This window comes from Leucopleurus acutus (genome assembly GCF_964270905.1).
Source record: "Leucopleurus acutus genome assembly, chromosome: 1".
Classification (NCBI taxonomy): Eukaryota; Metazoa; Chordata; class Mammalia; order Artiodactyla; family Delphinidae; genus Leucopleurus; species Leucopleurus acutus.
In genome coordinates, this window is record NC_139142.1 from 91,523,712 (window position 1) to 91,542,913 (window position 19,202).

The 19,202-nt window shown below is 36.3% G+C and overlaps 1 protein-coding gene across 1 annotated transcript in view; it reads right to left on the minus strand.

Moving 5' to 3' along the window:
* Positions 1-19,202, minus strand: part of FAM227B (family with sequence similarity 227 member B) — a gene marked incomplete at its 3' end in the record, with an annotated part of 266,307 nt that overhangs the window by 21,500 nt on the left and 225,605 nt on the right. The gene's annotated exons all lie outside the window — the stretch shown is intronic.

Consider the following 19,202-nt stretch of genomic DNA (forward strand, 5'->3'; position numbering starts at 1 on the left):
CCATACGCAAAAATGAACTCAAAACTGATTAGAGACCTAAATGTAAGACCGGATACTATAAAACTCTTCGAGGAAAACATAGGAAGAACACTCTTTGACATAAATCAGAGCAAGATCTTTTTTGATCCACCTCCTAGAGTAATGGAAATAAAAACAAAAATAAACAAATGGTACCTAATGAAACTTCAAAGCTTTTGTACAGCAAAGGAAAACATAAACAAGGTGAAAAGACAACCCTCAGAATGGGAGAAAATATTTGCAAATGAATCAACGGACAAAGGATTAATCTCCAAAATATATAAACAGCTCATGCAGCTCAATATTAAAAAAACAAACAACCCAATCCAAAAATGGGCAGAAGACATAAGTAGACATTTCTCCAAAGAAGACATACAGATGGCCAAGAAGCACATGAAAAGCTGCTCAACATCACTAATTATTAGTGAAATGCAAATCAAAACTTCACTGAGGTATCACCTCACACCAGTTAAAATGGGTATCATCAAAAAATCTACAAACAATAAATGCTGGAGAGGGTGTGGAGAAAAGGGAACCCTCTTGTAATGTTGGTGGGAATGTAAGTTGATACAGCCACTATGGAGAACAGTATGGAGGTTCCTTAAAAAACTAAAAATAGAATTACCATATGACCCAGCAATCCCACCACTGAGCATATACCCAGAGAAAACCATAATTCAAAAAGACACATGCACCCCAATGTTCATTGCAGCACTATTTACAATAGCCAGGTCATGGAAGCAACCTAAATGCCCATTGACAGACAAATAGATAAAGAAGATGTGGTACATATATACAGTGGGATATTACTCAGCCATGAAAAGGAACGAAATTGGGTCGTTTGTAGAGACGTGGATGGATCTAGAGACTGTCATACAGAATGAAGTAAGTCAGAAAGAGAAAAACAAATATCGTATATTAACACATATATGTGGAACCTAGAAAAATGGTACAGATGAACCGGTTTGCAGGGTAGAAATTGAGACACAGATGTAGAGAAAAACATATGGACACCAAGTGGGTAAAGTGGCGGGGAGTGGGGTGGTGGTGTGATGAATTGGGCAATTGGGATTGACATGTATACACTGATGTGTATAAAATTGATGACTAATAAGAACTTGCTGGGCTTCCCTCGTGGCGCAGTGGTTGAGAGTCCACCTGCCGATGCAGGGGACACGGGTTCGTGCCCCGGTCTGGGAGGATCCCACATGCCGCGGAGCAGCTGGGCCCGTGAGCCATGGCCGCTGAGCCTGTGCGTCCGGAGCCTGTGCTCCACAACGAGAGAGGCCACGACGGTGAGAGGCCCACATAACGCAAAAAAAAAAAAAAAAAAAAAAGAACTTGCTGTATAAAAAAATAAATACAACAAAATTGAAAAATTAAAAAAAAAAAAGGGTATGTTCTTACCATACGACCCAGCAATCCACTACTGGGCATATACCCTGAGAAAACCATAATTCAAAAAGAGTCATGTACCACAATGTTCACTGCAGCTCTATTTACAATAGCCAGGACATGGAAGCAACCTAAGTGTCCACTGACAGATGAATGGATAAAGAAGATGTGGCACATATATACAATGGAATATTAGCCATAAAAAGAAATGAAATTGAGTTATTTGTAGTGAGGTGGATGAACCTACAGTCTGTCATACAGAGTGAAGTAAGTCAGAAAGAGAAAAACAAATACCATATGGCAACACATATATATGGAATCTAAAAAAAAAAAAAAGGTTATGAAGAACCTAGGGGCAGGATAGGAATAAAGACACAGTCGTAGAGAATGGACTTGAGGACACGGGGAGGGGGAAGGGTAAGCTGGGACGAAGTGAGAGAGTGGCATGGGCATGTGTACACTACCAAACGTAAAATAGATAGCTAGTGGGAAGCAACCGCATAGCACAAGGACATCAGCTCGGTGCTTTGTGACCACCTAGAGGGGTGGGAGGAAGACACAAGAGGGAGGGGATATGGGGATATATGTATATGTATAGCTGATTCTCTTTGTTACAAAGCAGAAACTAACACACCATTGTAAAGCAATTATACTCCAATAAAGATGTTAAAACTAAAATGGGCGTGTTCAGTTAGCTACTTCCTGCTAATATTTACAGGCATACCTCAGCAATATTGCAGGTTCATCTTTGGCTGAAGGGAACATTGTGTCTGTTTTCGTCTATCCAGAGTACTAAAACTTTCTCCATATCAGCAATAAGGCTGTTTTGCTTTCTTATTCATGTGTTCACTGGAGTAGGACTTTTCATTTTCTTTAAGAACTTTTCCTTTGCCTTCACCACATGGCTGTTTGGCACAAAAGGCCTAGCTTTCAGCCTATCTCGGGTTTTGACATGCCTTCCTCAGTAAGCTTAATCATTTCTAGCTTTTGATTTTAATTGAGAGACGTGCAACTCTTCCTTTCACTTCCTTATCCCTCCATTACAGGGATATTAATTGGCCTAATTTCAATATTGTGTCTCAGGAAATAGGGAGGCCTGAGAAGAGGCAGAGGGGTTGGGGAACGGCTAGTTGGTGGAGCAGTCAGAACACACATTTATTAAGTTTGCCATCTTATATAGGTGTGGTACCTGGTGCACCAAAACCTTAAGATAGTAACATCAAAGATCACTGATCACAAATCACCATAACAAATATAATAATAATAATGAAAAAGTTAGGAATATTGTGAGAATTACCAAAATGTGGCACAGAGACATGAAGTGAGCAAATGCTCTTGGAAAAATGGGGCTGACAGGCACACTCGTAGCAGGGTTGCCATGAATCTTCAATTTGTAAAAAATGCAATATCCATGAAGTACAAAAAAATGGGTTTTGCCTGTGAGTGCTGTTAGAATTTCAAAGATTTTATCCTTCTACAAACTTATATTGTGCCATTGAGTATGAGTTCCATGTTGAAGTATTTGGTAGCAAGATGATGTTTCTCACTCTGATCTAATTGAATTTTCTTTGCTTTTCACATTCATTATAAACTATTAGTATTGAGACAAAGAACTGTTTTATTTCATATAAATGATTAATTTTGAACATATGTCATTACTGAAATGAACTGGGTATACATTCTTTATAAAGTCATTCTCATTGCCCACAAAATTTGCTCATAATTTTATATTCATGTTGTGTAAGGAGTTGGTGCTAAGACTGTAGCATTTTCCTGCACTACTCAATGGTGATGGTTTTCAGTAGACTTCTGTTAATATTTGTTAATGAATATCCTAATTTTTATTCTCTTCAGATACTTAAAGCCATTATTTTTTCCCAATTGTAGAAAAACAGAGTACTTAAAGCTTATAAATTATGAAGAATGGCTATATTCTAGTCCTTCAGGATGACTGTGGCAGCATGTTTTCCAATTCCACTGTCTGAATTGATCTCACACTTCATTTTCTTGTGCACTGCTACGTGGAGGTTACATGGCAAGACACTAAATGGAGAAGGAGCCATTTGGGTACAAATAAAAATGATCCTATTCTGGGACTTCGCAACAGCTGTGGTTGGGATGTGACAGACAAAGACATAGAGACATCCTAGAGGCCTCCATTCATTCTCTGGGGTCTTTGATCTCCCTTTAGAATCACAGAGTATTAGAGAAATAATGGGCCTTAGAAATCATAGGGTCCAATTTGATTATAGTATACATGCAGAAACTGAGGCTTCTTGAAGGGAAGTACCCTGTCTAAGAGCTTGGGTGTGTGTGACTTAGAAAAAGAATGGCTCAAGGGCAAATTTTGCTCCTATCTGCCAAAAATAATGTCCTAGGATGAGGTTGCAGGAGGCTTTGCCGTTTTCTTCATAACCCTTAGAGACAATTCTGGGAGTATTCTCAGAATGCTCCTGAGATTCCCAGGTTCAAGTGCTCATTCTACACATAATGCTATTGTATAAGAAGTAAAAGGAAGGTAAGCAGCAAGCAGTGACCAGAATCTCCTCTATACACTAGAATTCATTTGATCCTTAATCCTAAAAACTAAATTCTTGTATAACTTATCAGCGTGTGGCCTAAACTGATCTTAGAGCAGTTATCTTCTGCTTAATGTTTACCTTTTTTATACTTCAAATATTCTAATGCTGCATTTGCAAAAGTGTCAAACATTCACAATATGGTCAAGTAAAGGAAAAAAAAAGACTAAAAAAATGTTATTGCTAAGCACATGTGCCTTATTCTACAGGAGATAATACCACTGTGGGAATCTCACCCAGATTCTATGTGGTGTGGAATGATGTGTAAAATAGGGTTACTGTTTTAGTAAGTTTCATTACTTAATACATTATTAGCAGCAGGTTTTCGTAGCATAGTCTAGAACATTGAAGGAACAGGACTACCGGAAATATTAACACACATTTAACTAAAAGCATTCAACAAACTTGCCAGGACGTTTGCCCCACTTTAAGAAACAAAGATGAGTTTGTTTCTCATGAGGTTTAGCTTTAAGGAGTTAATAGGAATGAGAAGGGACAACAGGCAGTTTTTGAAGTAGGAGACAGAAGAACTATAAAAATTAGGCATAAAGACTATTAAAGCCTAGCAAACTGTTTTGCTTTAGTGCAGCACTGTCTCAAATTGGATGAGGGTGCTCCTTTGTGCTACTACAGCATCTTTGCAGCTTCTGTCACGGATGACACAGTTTCTGTCTTTGCTGTTGGATTACTTAGCACCTTCACTAGTACTAGTCCTGGTATGTAATAGGTATTCATCATCTACTGAACAAGGATTCTTATTGGTATCTCAGTGCAGATGAGTCACAGATTTCATCATTTTTTTTTAGGCATATGTTTAACTTTTATTTATTTATTTATTTATTACAGATTTCATCTGGAGAAGCCTAGTCATCATGATAAAGTTACTTTTTGCTGTATTGTTTAAGAAGTCAGGGAAGTATGAAATATCTTTAAGGAAAATTTTCATTAAAATAGTTAACAAAAAAAGTTTTGGTGCTTTAAATGCTTGGCTGTAGTTATCTGGAAAATTTAGTTATGGGTAACAGTTCACTCCCTGATAAGGCTGGATAAACGAGTTGTTGATTTATAGAGATTCTACCATTTTTATAAGTTACACCCTTGAACAGAGACAGTTCCAAGGGTTGTTTGGAGGAACTTTAGCCATCCCCATTATTTCCATCAACCCCTACTCCCCCCACAAAGCTATTCCAAATGAACACACAAATTTTGGGTTTGCTTTGTAAGTACAGGTTCTCTACCTACCCTGCTTGTAACTGGACTGAATATCTAAGTCCCTCCTATAAAAAGAGAAATTCTTTAGTCCCCACTTCCCACAGACCAAAATGGAATAAAACAGAGAACAAATACATATGAGGCAATCACCTAAAGGAGCCAATGTGATTTTTCCTTAAATACATAGGACTTCAGCTCTAAGCTAGGATAGGGTTTCTATTTTCTGAAATCCTAGAACATCTTGCAGAATCACTTGGAGCCATAAAGTGACAGTGATTTTTATGGGGTGAATGTGTAGTAACAGAGTAGATTTTCTCCTTTGCCTGCCTAACTCCTAGGAGGAGAAATAGTTGAGTAAACACAAAATTATAATTTAGTCAATTTTTAATATTTACTTGAGATATTACTTTTTAGTCTTAAATTCTAAGCATTCAAGAAGCTATGACTTTTCCATCTGATTTTTTTATTGACCAATAACATGTATAGCAAGAATATCTGTTTTTTTCAATGTCTAAAGATCATTTAAAGTATCTGAAAATGAAGTTTTCTTCTCTTATTTGTTACAAATTGGGCTTTACCATATTTACACTAAAAAAAAAACAACCTGAACTTTTACTAAATCTCCAATATGAAAACTCCTCCTGCTCCCCCTCTTATTTTTCCATTGAGCCATGTTTATAATCTAAAGTCCAAGTTTTGGCTAAAAAGAATTGACACAACCCACTCCCTGGAACCTGATTACCGAAGTCAACTAAAGTTTTCATTATTTAGTTTAATAACAAGTTTGCTGAATTGTGGTTTGGGTCTTGTGTATTTTATTAAACGAAACGAAAAGAAAAACCCCTAACTAGAATTTAAACTGAATCTGTAAGAAAAAAGGGGGATCTTACAAGCAATTCTGTAATTGCCTTTGGCTCAAAGGGGCTGCAAAATGCTTACAACACACGTGCACATACTTACTCATGTAAAACAAAACCCCATTGTTCCTCAAGTTCTTTTTAAAAAAAAGTATGATGTTCCTTCTCCCTCCAACCTTTCTTAACTTGGCCCCCATTCTTAATTGGCAGAGTTCATGAAAAGAAGAAACTTAGAAACCTACTCAGCAAAGTCTAGAATAGCTTTCCATTTGAAAAGTTACCTAAAACTAAAAATAAAACCTCCTTTTCTCTTTGAGGAGCAAAATTTAAATACCTGATGTATCCTTTATCCTACTATGACTCCATGATATTTCTCTGCTTATAAAATGCTCTATTAAATAAATCTTAAATATATTTTTTAAAATTAAAAATCTTATCCTTTAAGGAATCATTAAGAGCGTAGCAGGAGAGTTTGTAGGTTATTTTAGGTAACTGATATAAATTAGTACCAATGTGAATTAAGTAAAGGGAGTCCATGGATCAAAAATATGACTATACAAAAAGGCAATCAGAATTTTATACAGATCTAGGCTACTTATGAAGTTGTTTAGCTGAAGGCTTATACAGAGAGTAGCACACTTTCTACTATGGATTGAAGCCATGTTGTATGGAGCAAAAACAAACAAAAATCAAATAAAATGAAACTAGAATAAAAGGAAAAAAAATCCAACTAAAAAAAGCAAAATGTGTGACTGGAAATTTAAGAACTCAGATGGGAAATTAACTTGGTTGGTAATTTTGTTGGATTAAACAATGGATGAACAAGATAATATATAATCTTAGGCCACGAAAATTCTAAAATTAGAAAGCTGTAAGTGGAAAGGTAAAATAAAGTTCTATATGTGCTGGCTGTCTGATATCCAAAGATGATATCTCAAGTTCTGTGAATGGATTAAACTTTTCCTCTTATTCAAGAGAGTGCTGTCCATAGAACTTTTTTGTGATGATGGGCATGTTTGATATCTGTACTGGACAACACTCACACACGGCTAGTGAGCACTTAAAATGTGACTAGTGTAAGTGATGAACCAAATTTTTACTTATCTTTGATTTTATTAATTTAAGTATAAGTTTAAATAGTCACACATGGCTATTTAATATACACACAATTCCAAAAAATTGCAGAGGAAGGAACACTTCTGAACTCATTCTATGAGGCCAGAATCACCCTTATATGAAAATCAGACAAAAATACCACAAAAAAAGAATATTATAGGCCAATACGATGAACACAGACCCAAAAATCCTCAACAAAATATTAGCAAACTGAATCCAACAATACACTAAAAGGATCATACACCATGATCAAGTGGGATTTATCCTAGGGATGCAAGGATTTTTCAATATCCACAAATCAATCAGTGTGATACACCAACTTAACAAATTGAAGGATAAAAACCATATGATCATCTCAATAGATGCAGAAAAAGCTTTTGACAAAATCCAACATCCATTCATGATAAAAACTCCCCAGAAAGTGGGCACAGAGGGAGCCTATCACAACATAATAAAGGCCATATATGACAAACCTACAGCTAACATCATACTCAATGGTGAAAAACTGAAAGCATTTCCTCTAAGAGCAGGAACAAGACAAGGATGCCCAATCTCACCACTTTTATTCAACATAGCATAAGTATTGGATAGCCACAGCAATCAGACAAAAAATAGAAATAAAAGGAATCCAAACTGGCAAGGAAGAAGTAAAGCTGTCACTCTTTGCAGATGACATGATACTATAGAGAATATCCTAACAAAGCCGCCAGAAAACTACTATAGCTCATCAATGAATTCAGTAAAGTTGCAGAATACAAAATTAACATACAGAAACCTGCTGCACTTGTATTTACTAACAACAACTATAAGAAAGAGAAATTAAGGAAATAATTCCATTTACCAGTGCATCAAAAAGAATAAAATACCTAGGAATAAACCTACCCAAGGAAGTAAAAGACCTGTATTAAGAAAACCATAGACACTGATGAAAAAAATTGAAGATGAATAAAACAGATGGAAAGATATACCATGTTCTTGTATTGGAAGAATTAATATCATTAAAATGACCATACTACCCAATGCAATCTACAGATTCAAAGCAATCCTTACAAAATCCTGAGAGGATACTTCACAGAACATGAACAAATAATTTTAAAATTTGTATGGAAACACAAAGACCCCGAATAGCCAAAACAACCTTGAGAATCATGCTCCCTGACTTCAGACAATACTACAAAGCTACAGTAATCAAAACAGCATGGTACTGGCACAAAAACAGACACATAGACCAATGGCACAAAATAGAGAGCCCAGAAATCCACACACCTACAGTCAATTAATCTATGATAAAGGAGGCAAGAATATACAATGGAGAAAAGACAGTCTCTTCAATAAGTGGTGCTGGGAAAACTGAACAGCTACAAGTAAAAGAATAAAATTAGAACATTTTCTAACACCATATACAAAAATAAACTCAAAATGGATTAAAGACCTAAATGTAAGACCAGAAACCATAAAACTTCTAGAGGAAAACAGGAAGAACACCCTTTGACATAAATTGTAGCAATATTTTTTTTGGATCTGTCTCCAAAAGCAAAGGAAATAAAAGCAAAAATTAAAAAATGGGACCTAATTCAACTTAAAAGCTTTTGTACAGAAAAGGAAACTATTGACAAAACAAAAAGACAACCTACTGAATGGTTGAAAATATTTTCAAATGACTGATAAGGGGTTAATATCCAACATATATGAACAGCTCATAAAACTCAACATCGAAAAAACAAACAAACTAATTAAAAAATGGGCAGAACTGAATAGACATTTTTCCCAAAAGGAAATACAGATGGCCAAAAGGCACATGAAAAGATGCTCAACATCACTAATCAGCAGGAAAATGCAAACCAAAACCACAATGAGATATCCTGACACCTGTCAGATTGGCTATCAACAAAAAGAACAGAAATAACAAATGTTGGTGAGGATGTGGAGAAAAGGGAACCCTCGCACACAGTTGGTGGGAATGTAAATTGGTGCAGCCACTGTGGAAAATAGTATGGAGTTTTCTGAAAAAACTAAACATACAGCTACCATATGACCCAGCAATTCCGCTCTTGGGTATATGTCCTAAATAAACAAACACCCTAATTCAAAAAGATACAAGCACCCCAATGTTCATAGCATTATTTACAATGGCCAAGATATGGAAGCAACCTAAGTGTCCATCAACAGATGAATGGGTAAAGGAGATGTGGCATGCACGCATGTACACACACACACTCACACACACACACACACACACACACACAATGGAATACTACTCAGCCATAAAAAAGAATGGCTCTTTTTTATAGGCTCTCCTGCCTCTTACTTAGAAACTATCCATTGTGTAGATCATTTTTTGTTAGCCTTCTTTGCATCTGTTTGAACTCACAGAGTGGAGAAACAAGAACTACATAGGCACAGTGTATTTACTTAGAGCCACAATGAGTGGTTCTAAATGAATACAAAATTTAGAGTTTTAAATGTCTCCTAAACACAAAAATGACTACTAGATATGGGATTGTTAGTCTAATTCAGTACTTAGCCCTCCTGCTTCTAGATCATGAACACTAAAAGATATGGGAAGCCATCTGGCCAATTCTGCCCAAACTCTTGGAGCAGGTAGCCCCACTTCATGGTGGCAAGTGAGATCCACAGTACAATGTTGAATTTTTAAAAAATGTAATTCCCGTACATTTTCTTCTCTGCTTCCATTTAGTTGATTATCAGGGATCCACAAGAAAAGTAGTGAGAAATCAGTGGATTGTGAGAAGTGAAACCAACATTGTTGTCCCTTTGTTAAATAATACTCATAACAAATATACTACCTTGGGTTGGGTTTTTGGGGAAGCAGACTAAAAATGGAGATTCTCTCTTTGTTTTTGATTTTTGACAGTTTTATTATGATGTGCTTTGGCAAAGATTTCTTTAAGTTGAATTTGTTTGGTGACCTATGGGCTTCATTAACTTGGATATCTAAACATGTCCCCAGATTTGAGAAGTTCTCAGCCATTATTAATTAAGATCTGTGCTCCATTCTCCCTCTCTTCTTTTGGAACTCGAATAATTTGTAGATTATTTCTTTTAATGGGATCCCACAGATCAAGTAAGGTTTCTTCACTCTTTTCAATTTCTTCTTCTTTGTTCTCCTCTGACTGGGTAATTTTAAAGTTCCTGTCTTCTAACTCACAGATTCTTTCTTTGCTTGACCCATTCTGCTACTGATGCTCTCCATCACTTTTTTTTTTTTTTTTTTTAATCTCATTCACTGTATTCTTCAGCTCCAGAATTTCTGTTTGGTTCTTTTTTTATAATTTTTATATCTTTGTTAAACTTCTCATTTTGTTCATGATTTTCACTGTTTCCTGATTCCATTGAATTATCTTTCTGTGCTTTTTTGTAGTTCACTGAGTTTCATTAAAACAGTTCTTTTGAATTCTTTATCAGGTAAATTGAGATCTCCATATCTTTGGGATCAATTACTGGAGAATCATTGTGATCTATTGGTGGTGTCATGTTTCCTTACATTTTTTATGTTCTTTGAAGTTTTATGTTGCTGTCTTCACATTTGAAATAGCAGTCACCTCCTCTAGTTTTTGCTAACTTCCTTTGGGAGATAAATACCTTCTGCTAGGGATTCTGAGGCTTTTCAGACCTTCTATGGATACATCTGTTTTACACTTCTTGCTCCCTTTAGTGGCAGAATTTTAAAGCTTTTATGTCATCTCTCTACCCTGTTAACACACCAGGCCAAGTGCTGACAGCCTTCCTTTTGCTTTCCCAAAGGTGGCATATAAGTTCAAGTTTGTGGTCTCTCTCTGGCCACAGATTTGGGCTGGCACAGACTTTCTGTGTATACTCACTAGCTGTCTGCCAAAGCTCGCTTTTGCTGTTGCTATTGGGAGTGTGCACAGGGAGCTGATGATAGGGTGAGAATGTATGTGGGTGGGGTTCATGGAGCACTGGGGGTGTCTATGGGCTAGCTGGGGATATCTATGGGTGACGTGTCCTCAGAGGCTCATGGGCAGGCTTCTTGGTAGAGTCTATGACATGGTTAGTAGAATCTGCATCCCTTTAATGCCCTCTGAGAGTTCTATCTACAATTCTCCCAGCCTCTTTCCAACCCCTAAGTCATGAAGCTCATCATTCAGTACTCTGAATGGGGAAGAGAGAAACAAGCCTCTTTGGCAGCAACCACAGTGCTTGGGAAGCCAGGTGGTCCCTAATTCGCTCTCACTTTCCCCCACACAAGAAATCACGGGCTGAGAAGATCTCTCTTGGACCTAAGCTGTGCTGCCTTGGGCGAGAGGTGAAGTTAAACTGTTCCTGTTATCCTTTCCTATGCATCTACACTTGCATTTTTTTGTTTCAGTGGTGTGCTGAAATTTCTCTTCTGGAAGCCTGGACTTCCACAAGGCCTCTCTCATCTATAGGTGACTGCCTATGATAGTGTTTTCCAGGGGTTCTTGGACTGTGGTTGAGAGGCGCTAGAGTTGGTTCATAGGCCACTACAAGTTCCACAGCTAGGACAGAAATCTGCATGCCTATTACACGATGCACACGTGGGTGATCCTCCTCTCAGATCCCTTGGCAAATGGTACTGGATCCCACAACTCCTACAAGGGCATTTTTGTCCGTGGATGTATGCCAAATTGTTGTCATTGAGGGGCGACATGATGTCTTATTCAGCCATGATGCTGATGTCACTCCTGTCCCTGTGTTAAAAAATGGGGGGCCATGCATACTTTTTTCTGTCCCTGTGTTTAACAATACTGAGAATAAGCAAAAATAACCTACAACTTGCTCCAGAAAATGCTTTTTCCTAAAAGATAAGACTTTGAACCAGCTAAAACAGCTTGCACATCAAAGCTTACTTCAAGACCCTTGCTTCACTGGGCCCAGTAGTCCAAAATTTTAATATTAAACTCTGCCCAATCCCAAGCAGTTTCTCACCTTGCACAACCTGCCTCAAAATCATCCAACTTAGGTCCTAAAACCCTACAAATGTCATTCCTGAATTTATCCATTTTGAGACACTACTAAAGCTCTGTTAAATTGTTGTTCTCTTTTACTACAATAAGTCTATTAAACTTAGCTTTTCTTGGTCAACAGGTTATTCTGGTGGTCCTTTAGGGGAACTGACAGTTGTGAATGGGAAAAATGGTGCCTATGCATTCTTTTTCTTACTGTAGCCTCAGAAGATCATGGTTCTACAGTGACCTGACAAAATGAGAAGGCTGTCATTTCAGTGAAAATTTGAGCTATTTACCAATTCAACCACCAATGGTGTGGAAAGTCAAATTCCTCCAACAGAATCACAAATCTCAGGATTCAAAAAGACTTAAAACTTATATAGCCCAATCCATCTGCTTGATACACATGGAGAATACAGGCTCAAATCTGGGCTCAAATTAAATTTTTTCCCTATAATGCTGAAGGGGCCTCTTCCATGCAACTAAGGTTTTTAGGTTTCCTCTCTACTTCCTCATCTCCCCTCTTCATTCTCCTCTGCTCCCCAGCCTGTTTTACCTCTTTGCAGACAACTAGAGGAAATATCAGTCCTCCCTCCTGTTTTCGTAGAGGGAGTCTGTGTTGCCACAGGGTTTTTAGGGCTGGGTGTTTTCAACAAAAAGTATTTTTAAAAAGACCTCCCACTCCAGGAAGCTAACATCTGGTTTCTATTATCTGAAAGGTCTCATTAACAGATGATATTATAATGTCCATATCCCTACTTTTGAAGCTGAGGAAAGTGAGGGCTAGATTTTGGGGGTACTATCTCATAAATAATGGAACAAACTTTCTGGCAGTGTAGGCTTTCCTATTCATTTCATCCTGAGAGTTTTAGGATTGAGGGAAAAAAGTATTTTATCCTGTCTTTACCAGAAAAAACACTAGATAAAATGGTTCTGGATTAGAAGTTTTTTTCAGACATTTGTCTTTAAGCTAATGTATCCTTTTAAAAATCTGATTACCAAATCCTTAGTATATGTTAACTAACTTGAAATGTAACTGACTTGAAATGAAAAATACCATTCATAGTAACTTTTAGTAACAACTCACAAGTTGTTATTCACATATTAGTGAGAAAAAATCTATATATGCATGTGAGACAAAGATTATTGGAAATCTTTTTATAAATAAAAGTGAAAGGAAGTTGCACATGGCTCTAAAGAGTTTCCCACTAGATTCTGTGTGAAGACGGAGTGTTATACAGAGCTGGTGACCTTATATGAGTCTCAGGGTTTCTTTCTTTTCTGTTTTTCCTCGTTGACTATTTGCTTCTCCCACATCACACATAATTCACAACAGATGGTTTCTTCATATAGCTTTTATTTTTATGCTGGGATAAATGTTGATATATCCCATATTATTTTTAATTGTAGAGTTGAATTATCTGACTCTGGACAGTTTTTACATGTTAAAAAGTCTGTATATATGTGTGATGGTGGGAGCATGTGTTTACAGTAACACAATAGCCTCATTGTGACACAGCCTTAAGTTCAGATTTTTCCCAAACTGCAAAAAAAAAAAAAATGTGAACGAACATTCTAAACTCAAGTTAGAAATACAGATACAGCCTATAAACTTTACTTTTTAATGAGACCAAACATTTTGTTCCTGAGTCTTCCTTTTTTTCTTTCTTTTAAATAAATAATTTGTGAAACATGTAAAATAATTATTAGACTTTTGGTTATTTGGTAGTTTACTCTCAATACATAAAGGAGTTGAGGTAGTTTACAAAAATGCAGGCAATGTAAGATGGGAAAATTAGGAGCTCCAAATATATTTTGCACAAGATTCTTCCCAGTTTAAAAACATACTACACATTCAGCTCTGGGTCCTAGAAGTCAGTTTTTCTTTTTAGTTTTACTTATAGCTCTAGTACTAAGTAATCAAGTTTTTAAAAAAGAAATTCAAAGACTATTCATTTAAAAATTCAAATTTTCTACTAATAATGATTTAATGTACATTATCTAGTAAAAAAAAGTTCATTATTTTCCTTATAAATGTACGTTAAAAGTCCTGTCAGGGCTTCCCTGGTGGCTCAGTGGTTGAGAGTCTGCCTGCCGATACAGGGGACGCGGGTTCGTGCCTGGGTCCTGAACAATCCGACATGCCACACAGCGGCTGGGCCCGTGAGCCATGGCTGCTGAGCCTGCAGGTCCGGAGCCTGTGCTCCACAACGGGAGAGAAAGTCGAGCAGGACTGATGTCAGTCTTTTTGTAGCTGAATCTCAGAAGTGACATTCCATTATGTTTGCCATATCCTATTTGTTAGAAGCAAGTTATAGGTTCAGCCCATACCCAATGGGAGGGAATTACACAAGGGCATGAACCAGAAGGTGGGGATCATTGGGGACCATTTTAGAGTTTGCCAAGCCCAAATATGATGAATTATATTTGTCTTTTTTGTTATTTAACTCCTCCACTTTCTCTACTTTCTCCTACTCCTTCACTCTGCATAGATGCATTAGCTAAAAAGTGTTATTTTTCCACTTCAGGAAAGCCAGAGGACTCCAGTAAGCCCTGAGAAAACTAAATTAAAAAAAACTAATAAAAATGTTCTATATTCTGAATAGCTTCAATGTAAAATTTCAGTGAGAAAGAGATAAACTCAGTAATCATACAGTCATCATAGATAATTATGGGAACTCTGGATGCAAATTTCATTAGCAGCTATCAAGTTCTTGGAATTAACACAACATTATAAATCAACTATACTTCAATAAAAAATAATTTAAAAAAAAGAAAAAATATTTTAGAAAAAAGGTCTTGGAGAAAACATTACCGGGCTCTGCCACCAACCACTAGTATCACGCTCAAGGAGAATTCTAGCCTGGATCGTCATGTCAGAAAAGTATGCATGGCTCAGGGAATGGTAGACTCTGTTGCCAGCTCTGCTGCATGAATCACCTGGGTAAGCTACTTACCCTCTTTGAGCTTTGGTTCCCTCATCTGTAAAGTGGCTGTGATGGGTGCCTGCTCTGTCCACTGTCCCAGGAGTCTTGTCATTTCTTGCAATGATACATAGGAAGATTCAATAAATGTTTTGAAAAACTGTAAAGTGCTGATGAGTGTGAGGCATCATTATCACTTTGTTCATCATTAGATCTAGGAATATTTTTCCTTATCAGCGGGCATTACATTTTACAAGCTCAGAAAGCATCATGGAAAGCCCCATTACTTACTTTCTTTTTTTAAATTTATTTTATTGAAGTGTAGTTGATGTACAATGTTGTGTTAATTTGTGCTGCACAGCAAAGTGATTCAGTTATACATATATACACATTATTTTTCATATTCTTTTCCATTATGGTTTAATCACAGCATATTGAATATAGTTCCCTGTGCTATACAGCAGCACGTTGTTGTTTATCCATACTATATATAATATATAGTTTACATCTGTGAATCCCAAACTCCCAATCCATCCCTCCCTCCAGCACCACCACATCCCCACCCTCAGCAACCACAGGTCTGTTCTCTATGTCTGTGAGTCTGTTCCTGTTTCATAGATAAGTTCACTTGTGTTCTATTTTAGATTCCACATATAAGTGATATCATATGGTATTTGTCTTTCTCTTTCTGCTTACTTCACTTAGTATGATAATCTCTAGATCCATCTAACTTGCTGCAAATGGTATTATTTCATTCTTTTTATGGCTGAGTAGCATTCCATTGTATATATGTGCCACATCTTCTTTATCTATTCATCTGTCGATGGACATCTAGGTTGTTTCCACGTCTTGGCTATTGTGAATACTGTTGCTATGAACATAATAGTGCATTTACCTTTTTGAATTATAGTTTTGTCCAGACCCATTATTTTCTAAGTGGTGATTTCTTTCCGATCTTTATGGAATGAAACACTCTCCTAAAAGATTTCATGCTCTAGATATCCATTTCCTCCTTTCCCCACCCCCACATATACTCATACTCTTCCCACATTCTCAGTGAACTGGTGTTATGAATCCTTGTATTGTTGTTGGACAAATCCATGCCCATCAGAAATATAAACACAAAGACTGATATTTTTATAATCACAATAAAAATTAGTTAAAAATAAAAGTAATCTATTATGAATGGTTTTCATAGCTTTCAAATTTCACTTCTAGACATCTAAAAATTTTGTATTTAACCATTTGTTTGAATAATCCAAGGTTGATGAAAATCCTTAAGTTACAAGTCTCAAAACAGACTGATTTAGCTCTGTAGTTTGCTTTCTCCTTGTGTTCCAGAGCCATCCAAGTTAATTCCATGTGCCTGTGGTCAGTGAGACTCTGGAGGTTGTCTTGACTGAAATATGGGAGAAGTGTCCTGGGAAGAATTTTGAGAATCTGCTAGGGCAGTGTTCTCCACACTTCCTGGATCATGTATCCCATGAGTAAAAGCTATGTGAGCACACTCCCTCATAGATATAATTTTAAATTTATAAATTATATACATATCAATCTGTATTTATATATTATGCATATTATAAAAGATATGCAGTCTATGGATAGAAAACAGTGAGATGAAATAAAATATTAAAAAAAATAAAATTTAACACTACATTTATTTTTGGTACACCAAACCTTTTATCCTCAAATTATAGAGATTTATATTGATGTCTAGACAGTTGGTTTACAAATGCCTTGCAAATTAAACTGGCATCATACTATCATTTGCTAATATTGAAAAGTATAACATACACTTAGGGCTAGGTTCACTGTTTATAATACTGATGTATGTCCATATTTCAATTGATATTTTTGAAAATTTTAATTTTTTTTGGCCTACATCTTGGCAGAACTGATTGGATCACCACTAATTTTGTCTCTTAGTGTAGCTGAAAAAGAGCTCCTTCAAGGAATAGAGGAGATATCATTCTGTGTTTTTTTAAAAAAATTATTCTTGCATTATAAATATTATCATCAATCCAAAGTTTCTTTTCAGGAGACTATTTCTTTTTTCCTCTTTAAAAAAATTTTTATTGAAATATAGTTGATTTACAATATTGTGTTAGTTTTAGGTGTACAGCAAAGTGATTCAGATACAAACACACACACATACACACACGCACACAAACACACACATATGTATTCTTTTTTAGATTCTTTTCCATTATAGGTTATTACAAAATATTGAGTATAGTTCCCTGTGTTATACAGTATGTCCTTGTTGTTTACTATTTTATATATAGAAGTGTGTATATGTTAATCCCAAACTCCTAGTTCATGACCCCCCACTTTTCCCCTTTGGTAACCATAAGTTTGTTTTCTATGTCTGTGAGTCTTTCTGTTGTGTAAATAAGTTCATTTGCATCATTTTTCAGATTCCACAGGTAAGTGATATCATATGATATTTGTCTTTCTCTGTCTGGCTTACTACACTTAGTATGATAATCTCTAGGTTCATCCATGTTGTTGCAGATGGCATTATTTCATTCTTTGTTATGGCTGAGTAGTATTCCATTGTGTATACCACATCGTTCTTTTTTTTGAACAAATGCTTTTTATTTTTTAAATTAATTTTTATTGGAGTATAGTTGATTTACAATGTTGTGTTAGTTTCTGCTCCACAGCAAAGTGAATCAGTTATACATATACAGATACCCACTCTCTTTTACTTTTTTTTTTTTTTTTTTTCCCGGTACGCGGGCCTCTCACTGCTGTGGCCTCTCCTGTTGCGGAGCACAGGCTCCGGACGCGCAGGCCCAGCAGCCATGGCTCATGGGCCCAGCCGCTCCGCGGCATGTGGGATCTTCCCGGACCGGGGCATGAACCCATGTCCCCTGCATCGGCAGGCGGACTCTCAACCACTGCGCCACCAGGGAAGCCCCCACTCTCTTTTAGATTCTTTTCCCATATAGGTCATTACAAAGTTTAGAGTTCCCTGTGCTATACAGTAGGTTCTTATCAGTTATCTATTTTATATATAGTAGTGTGTATATGTCAATCCCAATCTCCCAATTTATCCTACCCACCTTTTTCCCTTGGTAACTATAAGTTTCTTTTCTACATCTGTGACTCTATTTCTGTTTTGTAAAAAAGTTCATTTGTACCATTTTTTAGATTCCACATATAAGCAATATCATATGATATTTGTCTTTCTCTGTCTGACTTACTTCACTCAATACAACAATCTCTAGATCCATCCATGTGGCTGCAAATGGCATTATTTTGTTCTTTTTTATGGCTGAGTAATATTTCTTTTCAGAAAACTTTTAAAGCATTGGTCCACTAGTAAGTGTCAATTTAGTTAAACCAAATGATATAATCTATAAATCCTCTTAACCACCCAAAGAAAACAGCAATATGTTGTGAAACTCAGACAACACAAGAGCAAACATGCTATTACTATCTCTCAACAGAGTGCAGACTGAAATATCAACTGAGTGAGGGTACCTGTCTACTAAATATTAGTAAAGTGCAATTTCTTTTTTATTTTTAAAGATAGAAATATATATATATATATATATATATATTTATTTATTTATTTATTTATTTTCCACCCAGAACTGTGTATACCCCAGTTTGGAGACCACTGTACTGGATCTCTTGGGGTTCATCCAAGTCCCTAGTGAGACCTGGGCCAGGATGGGTTATGCAGAGGGGGCACAAGAATGTAAACAGATACCCCTGCTACAACCAAAGAGCTCCAATTTCATTTATATTATATTTTATACAATAAGCTTTCTAATAAATTTTCATTAGAACAAATGATTACATAGCTAAGGCACATTTGAAACTTTCTTCTGGAGAAACCTAGAAGTCCATGACCCATAGTTCTGACAAATGTTTGAAACTGAACACTTAACAGTAAAGTTGTAAAAATAGTCTTTTACTAAAGAGCTAAATATATTGGTTTTTTTAAGTTCCTGGGTTTTACGTTTGTTTTATTTTTCTTACATGTAAAATCACAGCCTTAGAACTAAAAGAGAAAATACTTTTAGCCAAACATGCTATGAAAAGTTTTGAATGTAATTAAATGCTAAGTAAAGCATTAGTTACAAAATGCATTAAAATTTTTTTCTTAACTGAGACATTAAAAAAAGTTAAAAGTTT